This window comes from Scyliorhinus torazame, chromosome 1 (genome assembly GCF_047496885.1).
Source record: "Scyliorhinus torazame isolate Kashiwa2021f chromosome 1, sScyTor2.1, whole genome shotgun sequence".
Lineage (NCBI taxonomy): Eukaryota > Metazoa > Chordata > Chondrichthyes > Carcharhiniformes > Scyliorhinidae > Scyliorhinus > Scyliorhinus torazame.
In genome coordinates, this window is record NC_092707.1 from 274,484,146 (window position 1) to 274,499,516 (window position 15,371).

Sequence of the window (15,371 nt, forward strand, 5' to 3'; positions counted from 1 at the left end):
CACTTGGGAGATTTCCCTCTCTTTCACCTAGGACCATTAGCAAGCAACACCTCTGTAATAAACTCTGACAACTGGTTTATTAACTCTGAGAACATAACCTACATTAAGTAACCTACGGTGGATCAAACTGGTTATCCTTTACCTCTATTGTGAAGTAAAAGCAAAACCCCCTAAAATATAGCATGGTGGTTCTCAGGTAATAACCATGGTGGGGTCTGTACATGCACCCAGCTGTTGACGTCTTTATGTTCGTATTGAGGACTGCCATGGATGTGGATCTATACTTCATAATAGACCTAGTCACTGATAAATGCTCTGCTTACAACAGCTGAAACTGCTGGTGCATTTGACTAATAATAATTACAGACAGAAGATATTATTTTACTCCCAGTGGTCACAGGGTGAGGGTCCAATTAAGGGTAAAATGAAAGTCCTCTGACCCTGCTTTATTGGACCAAAATCCGTCTACTGAACTTGAAGAAATTTAAAGCTTTTCCACATGTCTCAGCTCAAAGAGGTGACACACATAAATCAGTGGTTTGAGCTCATGGGTATACTTTGCATCTTAAAGACTGAATGAATCACTCTTATCAGTGGAATCACTGCAGAAGAATTTGTGGCAGTCAACTGTAAAAGCAACAAAACACATCGCACGGTTTAGTCTAAGCCCATAAAATGGAGCTACTCATGGCCACTGCAGTTAAGGGGAGACTTTCACCACCACTGGACATTCCAAGTGCTTTACAGCCACTGAAGTACTTTTGAAAAAAAAAAACCTGATTCACTATTGTCCTTTAGGGAATGAAATCTGCCACCCATAACTGGTCTGACCTACATATGACTCCAGATACACAGCCATGACTCTTACAGCCCAGTTCCAGAGCAAGTAGGGATGGATAATAAATACAGGCCCATCCAGTGATGCCCACATCCCATGAACAAATTTAAAAAATCTTGTAAGTGAGAATCAAAAGAGATGATTTGAAAATTATCTGCTCTTTTGCAATTCTGTGACAGGTGTGGATTTTGAGATAAAGATGTGAGAGACTAATACATGTTAGGAGTATTTAAATCATACATGCCCCTCTCCAGTATGATCAAGTCCAAGTATTTTACAATATGTAATTGTCATTAAATGTTCAAGAGATCAAGAGTTCAGATAAGCAGGAAAGTATGTCTTCATGTGGGCAGTAAAAAATTACATTTTGTTTTGGAACATTAAAGGGAAAATCTGATTTTACATGCCTGGAGGGTGAGAGCTTCTTAGAGATACTTGTGATGGTTAAATCTCCTCTCTTTTAATGTTGTTCCACAAATTCAGCCATATTATTTTAGTGCCCCAATTCTTTTTACTATCACCTCAATGTGTCAGCCATCTGACGTGATGACGATATAAACACTTTATCAGCATGACTTAATCATAACATTCAGCCTCTGAGTCAGAAAGGACTTGAGAACAAAGCCTACATGAACATGACACTTTGCTGCAGTACTGACAAAGTGGTTCAACTGGGGCACCATCTGTTTATTGAAGAGCATATAAACATCCATTGCATTGTTCGAAGATGAGCAGAACATTTGTTTGGTGTGGTGGCTGACATTTATAATCACAGCCAACATAAAATATGATCTGATCATTTATCTCATTGTTGTTTGTAGGACCTTGCTATTCTGAAACTGGCTATCATTTTTAGCTGTGTTACAATGGGCGGGATTCTCCTGTCTCCCAGCTGCCTGTTTCTCAGCTGCGTGCCGTTCGCTGGTGGGGTAACCACCCCATGCTGCCCCGAAGACTGCTGGCAGTGGTGCGTTCCTGGCAGGAAAAGCGAATCACAACGACCGGAGAATTCCGGCCAATGTCTGTACTTTAAAAATAATTCACTGGGACGTTCTGAGGATGCGAAAAGTTCAATACAAGTGTAAGTTCTTTATTTTAAGAAAAATATTCAACCCAATGTGATTCTAAAGACGTATACACTAGAATCACACTTTTCTGCATGCCTTGTTTTTAAGATATCAAGCAACTGTTGAACGATTGTCCTCTAACAAGTATGGTGAAACTCCAGTTGAACACTGGGTGGTATTCAATGGAGACACCAGCTGGGTAGAGAGCTTGTGGGAGCCCGCAATGGATCTTTTAGGGAAGGCTACTGAATTAAGTGCTATTCAGATGCTTAACTGGACAGTGGCCGACCTTCACTAGCGATACACAATCAATACGCTTGAGTCCACGTGGAGTCATATCGATTCAGCTTTAATCAGATAGAACTGTACCCAGCAGCGGTGTTACAGAAGTGGAGGCTGCTGGGACGGCATCGGTTCTTATACCCTGCCTCTCAGGGCGGGGCTATTTCCATTGCCCAATGGTAGACCCCACGGTCTAGCCAATGGTTATTCCTCTCTCTGGTACCGCAATACCTGGTATTACCACATTCACCCCGTTAAAAAAAAGTCAGCGGGGTGATGGCCAGTATTACTGTCGCCTTTTCATGGGAGGACCAGGTATTGCAGGTACCCTGCTATCGAGGGTTGCTGAGAAAGTTCTTGCGTTGTTAATTTTCCTCATGGTGCTGCAATCAGACGATCGGGCGGCCTGGTCGTCCTACTGGAGAGTCTAAGTTTCGGTGGTGATCCTGGTGAGGGCCCCGTCAGTAGTGACTCCGGGAACGTGGTGTCTTCCTCCCAGGCAGTTTCTGGGATCCTTGATCCCTAGGCGGCGCTGTAAGGTCGAAAGATGGGCAGAAGGAAGGGGTGCCTGTATAGGGGGCGTCGGTGCCTGCTCGGCTCTGGGTCGGGGTTCTGGCGGCAGTACTGACCCTCCGGTCAGGTACGGAGGGGGGGGGGGGGGGGGGTGGCAGTGGCTCGGGCGCGCGTGGTGCTCCGGCGGGCGCCAGGTCCCGGAGGGAGACCGTATCTTGGCGTCCGTCGGGGAACGCTACGTAGGCGTACTGGGGGGTGGCATGCCACAGGTGGACCCTTTCGACAGAGCAGGTCCGACTTGTGCGCCCTCGCATGTTTCCGCAGCAGGACAGTTCCGGGTGTTGCTAGCCAGGTTGGGAGCGAGGTCCCCAAGGAGGACTTCCTGGAGAAAACAAGGAGACGTTCATGAGGTGTCTGGTTCGTGGTAGTACATAGCAGTGACCGAATGGAGTGCAGGGCCACTGGGAGGACTTCTTGCCAGCGGGAGACTGGGAGATTCCTGGACCGAAGGGCCAGCAGGACGGTCTTCCAGACCGTTCTGTTCTCCCTTTCTACCTGCCCGTTTCCCCGGGGGTTGTAGCTGGTCGTCCTGCTCGAGGCGATGCCTTTGCTAAGCAGAAACTGGCGCAGCTCGTCGCTCATAAAGGAGGACCCCCTATCACTGTGGGTGTATGCGGGGAAACCGAACAGTGTAAAAATAGTTTGGAGTGCCTTGATGACGGTGGTTGTGGTCATGTCCGGGCAGGAGATGGCGAATGGGAACCGGGAGTACTCATCAATCACGTTCAGGAAATACGTGTCGCGGTCAGTGGAGCCTGGGACGGTCGGGACGTGGCAGAACGGCTGTGGTTGCGCAGCGGGCAGCTGGAGGAATGGCTGAGGGTAGTCATTGGACACCGCGTTCACCGCGCGGGCGAGGCAGACCGCGGCATAGTGGCCTTTCTTGCCGCACCCTTTGCAGGTGACGGTGCGGGCAGCGCGCGCGCAGGTGATTCGCGCAGAAGAAGCAGCGTTGGCCGACGGCGGTAGCGGGGCGCCTTGCCGCGCACGCCTGCGGAGTTAGCGGGTAAGTCTGGGGGTTAAGCGGGTAAGTCTGGGGGGCTGCCGCGGCGGGGTGCCACGCAGCCCAGGGGGGCGCGGTGCGCGCGGGGGCGTACGCAAGGGCGTTTTTGTACGCCACGTCCATGGACCCTGCCAGGGCCCGGGCCTCGGTGAGGCCCAGCGTCTCCATTTCGAGCAGCCTTCGGCGAATGTCGGGGGAGATCATACCTGCCATGAAAGCGTCTCGAATTAAAAGTTCGGAGTGCTCGTTTGCCGTCACCGCTGGGCAGACGCAGTTTTGGCCCAGCACGATCAGTGCCCTGTAGAAATCTTCTAGCGTCTCATCTGGGCTCTGCCATCTCGTTGCCAGCAGGTGACGGGCGTAGACCTGATTAAGTGGACGAATGTAGTGTCCTTCCAGCAGTTCCATGGCTTTATCATAGTTCGCCGCCCCTTCGATCAGGGGGTAGATCGCCGGGCTGACCCGCGAGCGTAGGAGGTGCATTTTCTGCCTTTCCATGGGGGTGTCGGCAGCCGTCTCGAGGTAGCTCTGGAAGCATGCCAGCCAATGCTTAAAAATCTCGGTAGAGTTTTCTGCGTGCGGGCTGAGCTGAAGGCACGCCGGCTTGATGCGGAGATCCATCCTTCAAAAGTACTTATCTGATTAAATTGATACACAATCAATACGTTTGAGTCCACGTGGAGTCATATCGATTCAGCTTTAATCAGATAGAACTGTACCCAGCAGCAATGTTACAGAAGTGGAGGCTGCTGGGATGGCATCGGTTCTTATACCCCGCCTCTCAGGGCGGGGCTATGTACATTGCCCAATGGTAGACCCCGCGATCTAGCCAATGGTTGTTCCTCTCTCTGGTACCGCAATACCTGGTATTACCACAACTAGGATCAAGGATCCAGGGTCGGAGGTCCTGCATGCCAAGAGCTGAAAACCAGCCAGAGGCCAGCAGCTCTATTGAAGGCAGCATCAGTGGGGAGGTGGTGGAAGCTGCCTCTATGACAACAACATGAGTCCTGGTACTGTGGCTGGATCCCAGAATCAGGGAGTGGCTCTCAGAGGGCTCCCCTGTATCCCAGTGGCGCTCAGCGGGCACCCTCGTATCCCAATGCGGCACCGAGTGCATATGAATGAGGGAGCCGCCACTCCCCCAACCCCCCCCCATCAGATGTCCGCAAGCAACCCCACAGAGGCTTGCTTGTAATGCTCCCTATGTGGTGAGTCCCCCAGCTGCCACTGGGGTTAATACAAACAGCACTGGGATACAGCCCTCAAGTGGGCATTAGTTGCCACACAGGGGCCTTCCCACCACAGACTGAGGTGAGATGGAGGTGGGAAGGTAGCAGAGTGCCCATTCGCCTCCCTCCTGCCTGATTAAATGCGCCCCGCCATTAAACTCACCATTGAGGAAGTGGAGGAGGGCATTAAAATCTGCCCATTGTTTAAATATTTCTCCCTTATAACCTGAGTTAGTGCTTCCTCCTTCAGGTTTCTAGTGAGACAATATAGGCAAAACAACCATCAAAACTGTCCTCCAACTAAATAAATGGTGTGCCTCTGCGTATAAATGCCATTTTAGAAAGATTCACCATTATAACCTAATGGGCAATAACTTGACATCAAAATAATATTGCTGCTAGTCACACTCACTTTGATTTATTCACAAGTGGTATCACTAATTCAGGCAAATGAAAGAAGTGCAGATAAATTCAAAAATCCAAAAGTTGCAATTCGAATTGTAACATTCTGTCATTAGTTTCACAACAATGGCATCCACCCTGTAGCTCATCACTTAGATGCACTGAATGGCCTGAAGTTTCTTTATTTTCAAGTTACATAAGAACAAGATTTGTGACAAAACATATCTTTTTCAATTTGAGTACCCTTTTAATGGTGAAAGTGTTTGTTACTGTCAATCAACCTCTCTAGGACTGAAAATGAACTATTACGGGGGCGATTGTCCCATGCCATGCCGTCTGGGAGAATCGCTGTTCACGCCAGTTTTTCACGCGACGCCGGTCCAACGCCGTTCCGCCATTCTCCCAACCGGCGAGAATAGCTTCATCGAGGTTAGTGCCGCGCATGCCAGAGAATCTGCCGAGCAGGCAGTAGAGCTGATTCTCCCAGCCCCCTGCTATTCTCCGGCCAGGATGAGCCAAAGACCTGGGGTCACGCGTCGCCATTCACCCCTGCTAAATAAATTTGGCTGACGAAGCGGATGAGGGAGGTGAGTAGGCGGGCCCATCCCAGGAACCAGGAAGTAGCGTCCACGGCCGGTGATGGCGGGTGGGGTGGGGGGTAGGGGAGGGCTGTCCGAAACGTTTGCCGCGATCCCCCATGGGGGGGGGGGGGAGAAAGAGAGAGAGTAGTGAAGGGCGGATGTGGTTGGGGGGAGGGGGGGGGGGGGGAGTAGGGAAGGGTGGATGTGGTTGGGGGGAGTGGGGAAGGGTGGATGTGGTTGGGGGCGGAGTGGGGAAGGGGGGTGGGGAAGGATGGATGTGGTTGGGGGGAGGGGAGGGTTGGGATGGGCGACGACAGGGCTAAGGAGGATGGGCTGTGTAAAGGAGTACAGGGAAGGAGGGATGGAATAGGAGAAGGGGGTGGGGCTGGGGGATTGAGAAGGGGGTGGGGCAAATGATGCCACCATCCTGCCGGGTTGGGGAGGGCCCTCCACGGTTGCCTGCGGTACCGAGACCCCCAGCTGGAGTGCCGTGGCAGGAAGGTGGCGAAGACACCCTTCCAATTCGAGGGCATGGTGATGGGCTGTGTCCGCTGGCGCTGCGATGAGGAGGGATGGGTTGAACTGTGTGGGATACGGATACTGTGGGCAGGTGGCACGGTGTGTGTCTGAATGAACAATGACCAGGCAGCCGGGGCACCCATTCATCTAAAGGGCCCTGGCTGCCTACATGCCAAAGCACCCTCCTTACAAATGTCGTTGCCTCTCCCTCCCAAACCTACCCCCCCCCTTCAAGTTCATGATATATCCGCAGCAGCCATCGATGTTCGCCTCCGTGGAGGCAACGGCAGCCATGCAGATGCGCATCCGTCGTGGGCGAGCACGGCGGCTCAGGGAGGGTGCTGCAGAGGTGGGTGTAGCAGAGGGAGCGGCTGCGGACTGCCCTATGCCAGCTGCTGCTGCAGGCCATCACGCCCAACAAGTCCAAGAGGAGGCGGAGGGTGCGGATCGCCTCCACGTCGTCGTCCAGGAAGAGGGCGACGACACCAATCCTGATGGGTCACCAGGGGATGAGCACGAGCAGGTGATCGTGCCAAGGCGGCGGAGGCGTCCCATGCGTCATCAGGTGTACAGGGACCACATTTCCTTCGAGGACCTAACGGAGGCGGCATGCAGGAGGAGACTCCGATTGAGCTGTGAGACGGTCGGCCATATATGCCACCTAATGGCGCACCTGAAACCACGTGGAACTGGGGGAAGACATGCCATCCCAGTGAGGGTGAAGGTGACGGTCGCCCTGAATGTCTTCGCAACTGGCTCCTTCCAGCCGCCGAGCGGGGACCTTTGCGGTATCAGTCAGGCCTCGGTGCACCGGTGCATCCGGGCAGTCACCGACGGCCTTTATGCAGTTGCAGCACGATACATCAATTTCCCAGAGGACCACGCGCACCAGGCTGGCAGGGCATCGCAATTCGCCTCAGTAGCCGGCATCCCGATGGTACAGGGCGTCGTGGATGGTGTGCACATCAACCTGCGTGCACCAACGCGGGACAGGGACGTCTTCCTAAACAGGAAGGGCACATATTCGATGAACGTCCAGGTAGTGTGCGACCAGGGAATGAGAATAATGCACGTGTGCACCCAGTACCCGGGAAGCATGCATGACGGCTTTATATTGGCGCAGTCCTACATTGCCGCAATTTTCGAGGGTCACCCACCCTGGATGAGGGGCTGGTTGCTGGGCGACAGGGGTTATCCGTTGCGGCCGTGGCTGATGACACCCATACGGAGGCCACAGATCCAAGCTGAGAGCTGGTACAATGAGGCCCATGCAGCACCTAGGGGTGTAGGAGAGAGGTGCTTCGGCCTCCTTAAAATGAGGTTCCGGTGCCTGGACCGCTCAGGAGGCGCTCTGCAGTATGACCCCAACAGGGTCGGAAGGATCTTCGTCGCCTGTTGCGTCTTGCACAACATCGCCTAACAGAGGGGCGTTGTGATGGAGGAGGAAGAATCAGGTGAGCCCGAAGAGGCCAGCGACTCTGAACAGGAGGATGAGGAGGAGGAGGAGGAGCGGGAGGAGGAGGAGGGAGGATGGGAGGGCAGCGGGGCACAGACACATGGGGGCGCGGGATATGGCCAGGAGGCCGCACAAAGCCACCGTTTGGGACAGCGGGCATGCGATGCATTGATCGCCGCACGATTCGCACACTAGGGGAGGGCATCGTTGTTCAGGGTACTCACACCATTGACCGCGCGCACTGTCACCACCCAGCACCCTCCTCCCGCACCATCGCACAACCCTACCACACATGGCACCACTCTCAAGCAACACTACACCTGCGGTACCTTGTTACGGTCGGTAGATTTTGACTTCCGTAAGCGGGTATGAACAATGCCATGTTGGATGATGACAACTCGGTCTGCGCTGAGCTGTGAGCTACAGATTGCTACTAAATGTCTGACTCATGGCCATATCTGAACACCCACACCTCGGTGTCCCCTCTATGCGTCACGGACACTCCATCACATGTCCATGTGGGGCAGCGGACGTCGGTGCACTGAGGACGACGGCGTGTTTGGGGGAGGAGGGGGGGGCACTGCCGGCCTCACCCTTGCAATGATCCTCGAACACCACCGTCACTGGGCACCGTCACTGGGCACCGTCACTGGGTACCCTCACATCCCGCCCCCCCCCCCCCCCCCCCCCACCCGGCCCGGCACCGGATATAGGATAGACGCATGAAGGTTTGGTGTGACAACTTCTAATTGTGACATTGAAAGACACGTGCCCTAGCCCCTATAACTAATCTGTGCACTGCACCCGTGCCAACCTACTACGTGTCTAACATTTTGGCCTTATGGGCTCTACCACTACGTCTAGGTGTCTCCCCAGACGGTACATCAGGAGTGGAGGTGGACTGCTGAGAATCCTGCCCTTCGACGTGGCTCCCTGTCGGCGTGCGCTTCCCGGGGTGGCCCGGCCTGGATGGGTCAGGCTGCTCGGCGGAGTGCTGGATGGCATGATGCCACCCTCCTCTGCCCACTGCCCAGCAGATGCACCAGGGACAGGACGGCAGGAGTGTGAGTGTTCCGCTCCCTCCCTTGCAGTGGTTACTGGGCCAGGCACCGGGACCTCCTCCTCCCTCGGGGAGCCCGTTGGCCCCCGGGCCTCTCGAAGGGACGATGGTACGTGCAGAGCCAAGCCCCGTTGCTCCACCGACACCTCACGCTGCCAGTCCTGGAGGCCCGCTGTGGAATCGACCAAGGTCTGAACGTTCCCGGTGATGGAGCTGAGGGAGTGCGACATCCCTGTCAGGGACAGCGCTACCTCCCGCTGTGTCTGGCCGTCTCCATCCATCACATGGACAAGGCCGCCGATGCTCTCAGCGATGGCCTGCTGAGACTGTGCCAGACCCCAGAGCGCGGCGGCAATGTCCATGTGGCTCTGGCGCATGGCTGCCTGTGAGAGGGCAGCCTGTCAATGGCCACGGATGACACGTGCACACTAAGCCCCACGCCCTGAAGAACCTGACCCCATTGCCTCCATCGCGGACGCCACCCATGCGGTGTCAGCCTGGGTTGCAGCCATGACTGGCACCAGTCCCTGCTCCTGGACGCAAATGGACCCCTCCAGCTGCGTCTGCAGTTGCCGGAAGACAGCCGTCATCCCGTCGTCTGGTCCCTGGGGTAGCAAATGCATCGGCTCTGTGGATGGGCCTGAATTGCCCAGGGACCCGGGAGCTGTCTGGGTAGCAGCTGGGTGCTGGTCCTGGCCTGCCCTCCGACCGTCCAGCCCCTCGGCTGCTCCTACCTCCACCTGCTGTACCGATTCAGCTGTGTGGGGCGTACCAGGCTGTGAACCAGAAGCCTCGTCACTTACTTGCCCAACCGAGGTGGGTGTATCTGCGATGTTGGAGGGTGTGGGTGACAGCAGTGCCGTGGCCGCTAGGTCCTCGTCAGTCCCCAGCTCTGGTGTCTCCTGTGTGGAATCTTGGCCTGGTGCATTCAGACCACGGCCGATGCCAGGTGCCGTGCTCTTGTGCCTCGAATGTCGCGACGTCCTCTGTGCGTCACTGTCCGGCTCGCTGTCCCCTCCTCGTCCATCTCACTGTCATAAGAGTCATTACTGTGCGTCCTGACGCCTGTCTGTCCTCTTATGCATCAGGCCTCGATGGCCCGGCCTCAGAGGATGGCCCTCCTGCCCGTGATCGTTCCCCTCTGTCCCATGCGTCCCTGTGGCCAGAAGAGGTTGGGGCTGTACGGCGGCGGTGTGAACGGGCAGTTCCACGGCGGTGCTCGTGTGGCCCTGGAGAACACAGTAAAGCACGTTTCGTTAGACATGCAGGGTCATATGTGAGGTGGTGGAGGGGGTGTTGTGAGGGTGTGCACTGTGGGGGTGGTGCGGTGTCAGGCGGTGGGGTGTGAGGGTGTGGACTGTGGAGGTGGTGCAGTGTCAGGCGGTGGGGTGTGAGGGTGTGGACTGTGGAGGTGGTGCAGTGTCAGGCGGTGGGGTGTGAAGGTGTGGACTGTGGGGATGGTGCAGTGTCAGGCGGTGGGGTGTGAGGGTGTGGACTGTGGGGGTGGTGCGGTGTCAGGTGGTGGGGTGTGAGGGTGTGGACTGTGGGGGTGGTGCAGTGTCAGGTGGTGGGGTGTGAGAGTGTGAACTGTGGGGGTGGTGCAGTGTCAGGCGGCAGGGTGTGAGGGGGAGTGAGGGTACTGATGGGCTGAAGGACTGCATGCATACAGTGGAGCTTCGCCTCTGACCTGACACAATGCTACCTCCCGGCTGGTGGCTCCCCCAGCAAGGTCCAGTGCCCTTTGCTCATACACGGTCAGGGGGTGCAGCTCAGGTGATCCCCCTCCGGTTCTTGCACGCTCCCTGTAATTGTGAGCTGTCTTGCCCTTGGGGGGGGGGGGGGGGGGGGGGGGGGCGCGGGAGGGAAGATGAACCTCAGGGTTAGGCAGACATTGGCAGGACGCATACATGAACGCCACATTATCACAAGGTGGGGACACTACGACCCACGCCATAACACCTGCCCACTGGGTGGGGTGGGGGGTTCCACATGTGTCCCGGGTGCAACGTGGGATCCCAGCCACCCCCCCCACCCCCTGGCGTGGGCAGGGGGGGTGGGGGCGTTGTCCGGGGGGAGTGTCAAGTACTTACCCTCGCTGCCCTCGTGTGATCGTGCAGTTTCTTCCTGCACTGGTCTCCCATGCAGGGGATGTGCCCCACAGCGTGACTGCCGTCCCGACCTCTCGTCATCCACACCTCATGGTGCTGCATGGCTGCCGGTGTCCACGTCTGGGAAAGAGGATGGCCCGGCGCTCCTCCACTGCCTCCAGGTCGCTGTCCCGGAAGCGGGGAGCGGCGCGTCAGGGCTCATCCATGTCGGGCCCCAGTGTGTATGTGCCGATCCGCGCACTTCCTTATACGTAGCGCGGAGTCATCCTGGCGTCGCGCGATGATGCCTCTGATCCTGCGCAATGCCCACCGTGTTTATCGCGGCGCCGCTGCTGGCCCCTTTTCTGGCTGTGAATCAGTCGCGGCGGGGCCTGTTCGCGCCTTCGTGAAACGCGACGGCGTTCACGGCGGCGCGGGCACTTAGCCCCGCGATCGGAGAATCGCCCCCTACAAGTGTGAACTCTCATTTTGTCAAGTTTCAATTGTTGGGAATTTTACAAAATTTGCGAACATGAGGCAAATTGGATAAACACACTCGCAAAGGATTTAAGATTTAAAACAATAAAGTTTCCAAAACTGATTTGATATTGAGTTCACCCAATCTAATTTACCCTTCCTTTTCAGTCCTTACACTGTTAATTTCATAAACCTTCAATTTGATACATGGTTGCTTGCCCTGTTCACTCAGGTTCCAGATGTGTCTTTTCCCTCTCATTGCACCATTACCAACTCAGACTTCCAGCAACCTGTCAGGCAAAAAATGCAAAAGCTTAAACATGCAATTTTGTGGCACCTTGAGATGCCCTGCAATATCAAATTATGGCCTGGTAAAAACAAAATTAAACTTGCTACTTCGTCCAACTTATCTGGGCTGGAATTTTCTGGTCATCGGGATTCTCTTTTCCTGTCGGCAGGGCACCCCTGCCCGCAGGTTTCCCGGCAGCATGGGGTGGCATCAATAGAACATAGAACATTACAGCGCAGTACAGGCCCTTCGGCCCTCGATGTAGCGCCGACCTGTGAAACCACTCTAAAGCCCATTTATACTATTCCTTTATCCCTTATTTCAATGGGAAATCCCATTGACAAGGAGCGGGAAGAGAGAATCCCGCCCGCCAGCGAATGGCGCACTGCCGGCTAGGGGACCGGAGAATCCAGCCTCTGGGTTTCTTGTTTCATCATTGCGACAGAAATTTCAGAAAGCTACTCAATATTCAATTTAATATTCAACACAAAGATAAACAAGATCTCTTTAAAACAGAGATGAGGAGGAATTTCTTCAGCCAGAGGAAGGTGAATCTGTGGAACTCTTTGTCGCAGGAGGCTGTGGAGGCCAATTCACCGAGTGTCTTTAAGACAAAGATAGACAGGTTCATGATTAATAAGGGGATCAGCGGTTATGGGGTGAAGGCAGGAGAATGGGGATGAGAAAAATATCAGCCATGATTGAATGGCGGAGCAGACTCGATGGGTTGAGTGGCCTAATTCTGCTCCTATGTCTTATGGTCTTATGTTTAAAATCCTTTAAATTCTCACCATGACCCAATGACCTAAGTGCTGAGGACCCAGTGGAGGGTTAGGGCTGGGGGGAGGCTACCAATAGGCGCCGTTGCGGAGAGGAAGTGAGAATGTTGGGGTTGGCAATGCTCAAGGAAATGGTGTGGGGCCCAGGAGCACCCTTGTCCCTGCCACTTCCTATCCAGAATCTGAAGGGACAAAGAAAAAAGTTAAAAGAAAGAATGCCAAGCCAGCATCAAACGAGACAAGCTTACTATCCGGTCAATGCCAGCAGCAGGCTCCTGAATCTGGAGGGTTAAATGGAGGCCATCCAGTTCAGAAAGGTGAAGCTTGCAGTTCAAGGGAGCAAGAGGGTACCTCTATTTAACATATATGCCCTCCAATATTTTAAACTCACCATAAATTTGAAAATGTCCTCATCAACCGGGCTACCACTATAGAGGGGAAAGCCCTCCACCAGGTGGCCTGTGACCATGCAGGCGGGGAGGGCCTCAAAGCCTATCTGGAGTTTTGGCTCCCTGATCTGCCACCAGGAGGCCACCTCCCAGGAATCTGGCATGGTATCTGACACCTCAGGGGACCTGCAGGCAGCCTGGAAAATTCTAGTCTACCTGTGACTACAAGTCTTAAGTGGCCATTTAATCCCCTATAATCGGCTACCTGCTGCTCTTGTGTGAGCAACCCTTGTGCAAGGTGGTGTCGGCAAACTGAAACACTGGCTGGCCATGAGAATTTACATGTCTGGCCGCTTTCCTGCTCACCCTCATGTGTGACTAAAAATCTTGACCCAAAGGTTTCTCCAGCCTCTGTTGCAAAGTTTAGAACAAGATTGAAATTGTATGGGTGAAAGGACTAGCAACTTTCACTGTAACTTTATTGTTATTCCAATCCAGAGGGTTAAAAATCAAAGCCTCTGTTCGCTGTATGTAGAAGTCTTACAACACCAGGTTAAAGTCTAACAGGTTTGTTTCGATGTCACTAGCTTTCGGAGCGTTGCTCCTTCCTCAGGTGAATGAAGAGGTATGTTCCAGAAACATATATATATATAGACAGATTCAAAGATGCCAGACAATGCTCGGAATACGCAATGGAATAACCATTGTTTGCAGCAAACTACCCAGCCTTCAGAACAGTGACCACGACACCACACAACCCTGCCATGGCAATCGCTGCAAGACGTGCCAGATCATCGACATGAATACCACCATTACACGTGAGAACACCACCCACCAGGTACGCGGTACATACTCGTGCGACTCGGCCAAAGTTGTCTACCTCATACGCTGCAGAAAAGGATGTCCCGAAGCGTGGTACATTGGCGAGACCATGCAGGCACTGCGACAACGAATGAACGGACATTGCGCGATAATCACCAGGCAGGAATGTTCCCTTCCAGTCGGGGAACACTTCAGCAGTCAAGGGCATTCAGCCTCTGATCTCCGGGTAAGCGTTCTCCAAGGCAGCCTTCAGGACGCGCGACAACGCAGAATCGCCGAGCAGAAACTTATAGCCAAGTCCCGCACACGAGTGCGGTCTCAACCGGGACCTGGGATTCATGTCGCATTACACTCATCCCCCATCATTTGGCCTGCGAAATCCTACCAACTGTCCTGGCTTGACACAATTCACACCTCTTTAACCTGGGGTAACCCCATCTCTGGATCTGTAAAGATTTAATCACCTGCTAATGCTCGTATTCCAAGCATTGTCTGGCATCTTTGAATCTGTATATATATATGTTTCGGGAACATACCTCTTCATTCACCTGAGGAAGGAGCAGCGCTCCGAAAGCTAGTGACATTGAAACAAACCTGTTGGATTTTAACCTGGTGTTGTAAGACGTCTTACTGTGCTCACCCCAGTCCAACGCCGGTATCTCCACATCATCTGTATGTTGTTCATATATTCTGTCTGATCACACGGTTCATGTGAACATTACGTCTCTGCAATATTACTTATTTGAGTCAACGCTTATGTGCAGTCTGTTCTTGTTCCGCTCCCAATACTCAATTACAATTTAACAAGTTTGATCCACTTAATGATTATGTGGTGGATTTTGAGCCTGCACTCGCGGTGTGCAGGATCACAACACAGGCTCAAAATCCAGAGAGAATCGGAAAATGCGAATCTCTCTGGCGAGATTGTGAATTCCGATTTTGAACTCCCCCCGCCGGAAGAGTAACATAAAACACGTCCCGGCCGGAACCTTATTTTAATATATTAGCATGTTATTAGGGGGTACTCACTCTGGGACTTTCACCCTCACAGAATATTCATCGGGCGCCGGTCTGATGTCACATCGTTGTCATTTACAATAGCTTTACATAAACGTGAACCTGGCAAACTCAACTCCAAGGAGGATTTCAGAGGTGAGTGCTCATAGCAGCCGTCACCCTCCAGGGTGTTTAAAGCCCAAGGGGCACCTTGAGGACACGGGGGACTCAGGCAAGTTCAACTTGGGGCCGGGGGTGGGTTTCAGTATTGCGGATTCCGGGGCAGGGGTCGATCGCTTGCAGGTCTTACCTACCCTTCAAGTCGGGGTGACTTTGCTTTAAAGGCGTTTCAAGGCTGGAATGCAGGCAGCACTTTCCGTGTCCTCTTTGCTGGGCTTCTGTCCAAATCGCTGCTGAGGGAGTGCCATTCCATAGACGGAGCTGATAAGTGGGTGGGAGGAGGCAAATATAGAGGGTCAGCACATGGGGCCGATTGTGAGGTTCTTGGGTGGGGTTTCA

The 15,371-nt window shown here is 53.8% G+C and overlaps 1 protein-coding gene and 1 pseudogene across 13 annotated transcripts in view; one reads left to right on the plus strand and one right to left on the minus strand.

The window, feature by feature from the left end:
* pak5 (p21 protein (Cdc42/Rac)-activated kinase 5) overlaps positions 1 to 15,371 on the minus strand; it is a 458,196-nt gene that overhangs the window by 83,220 nt on the left and 359,605 nt on the right. The gene's annotated exons all lie outside the window — the stretch shown is intronic.
* LOC140429162 (putative nuclease HARBI1) lies at positions 6,736 to 8,148 on the plus strand (annotated as a pseudogene).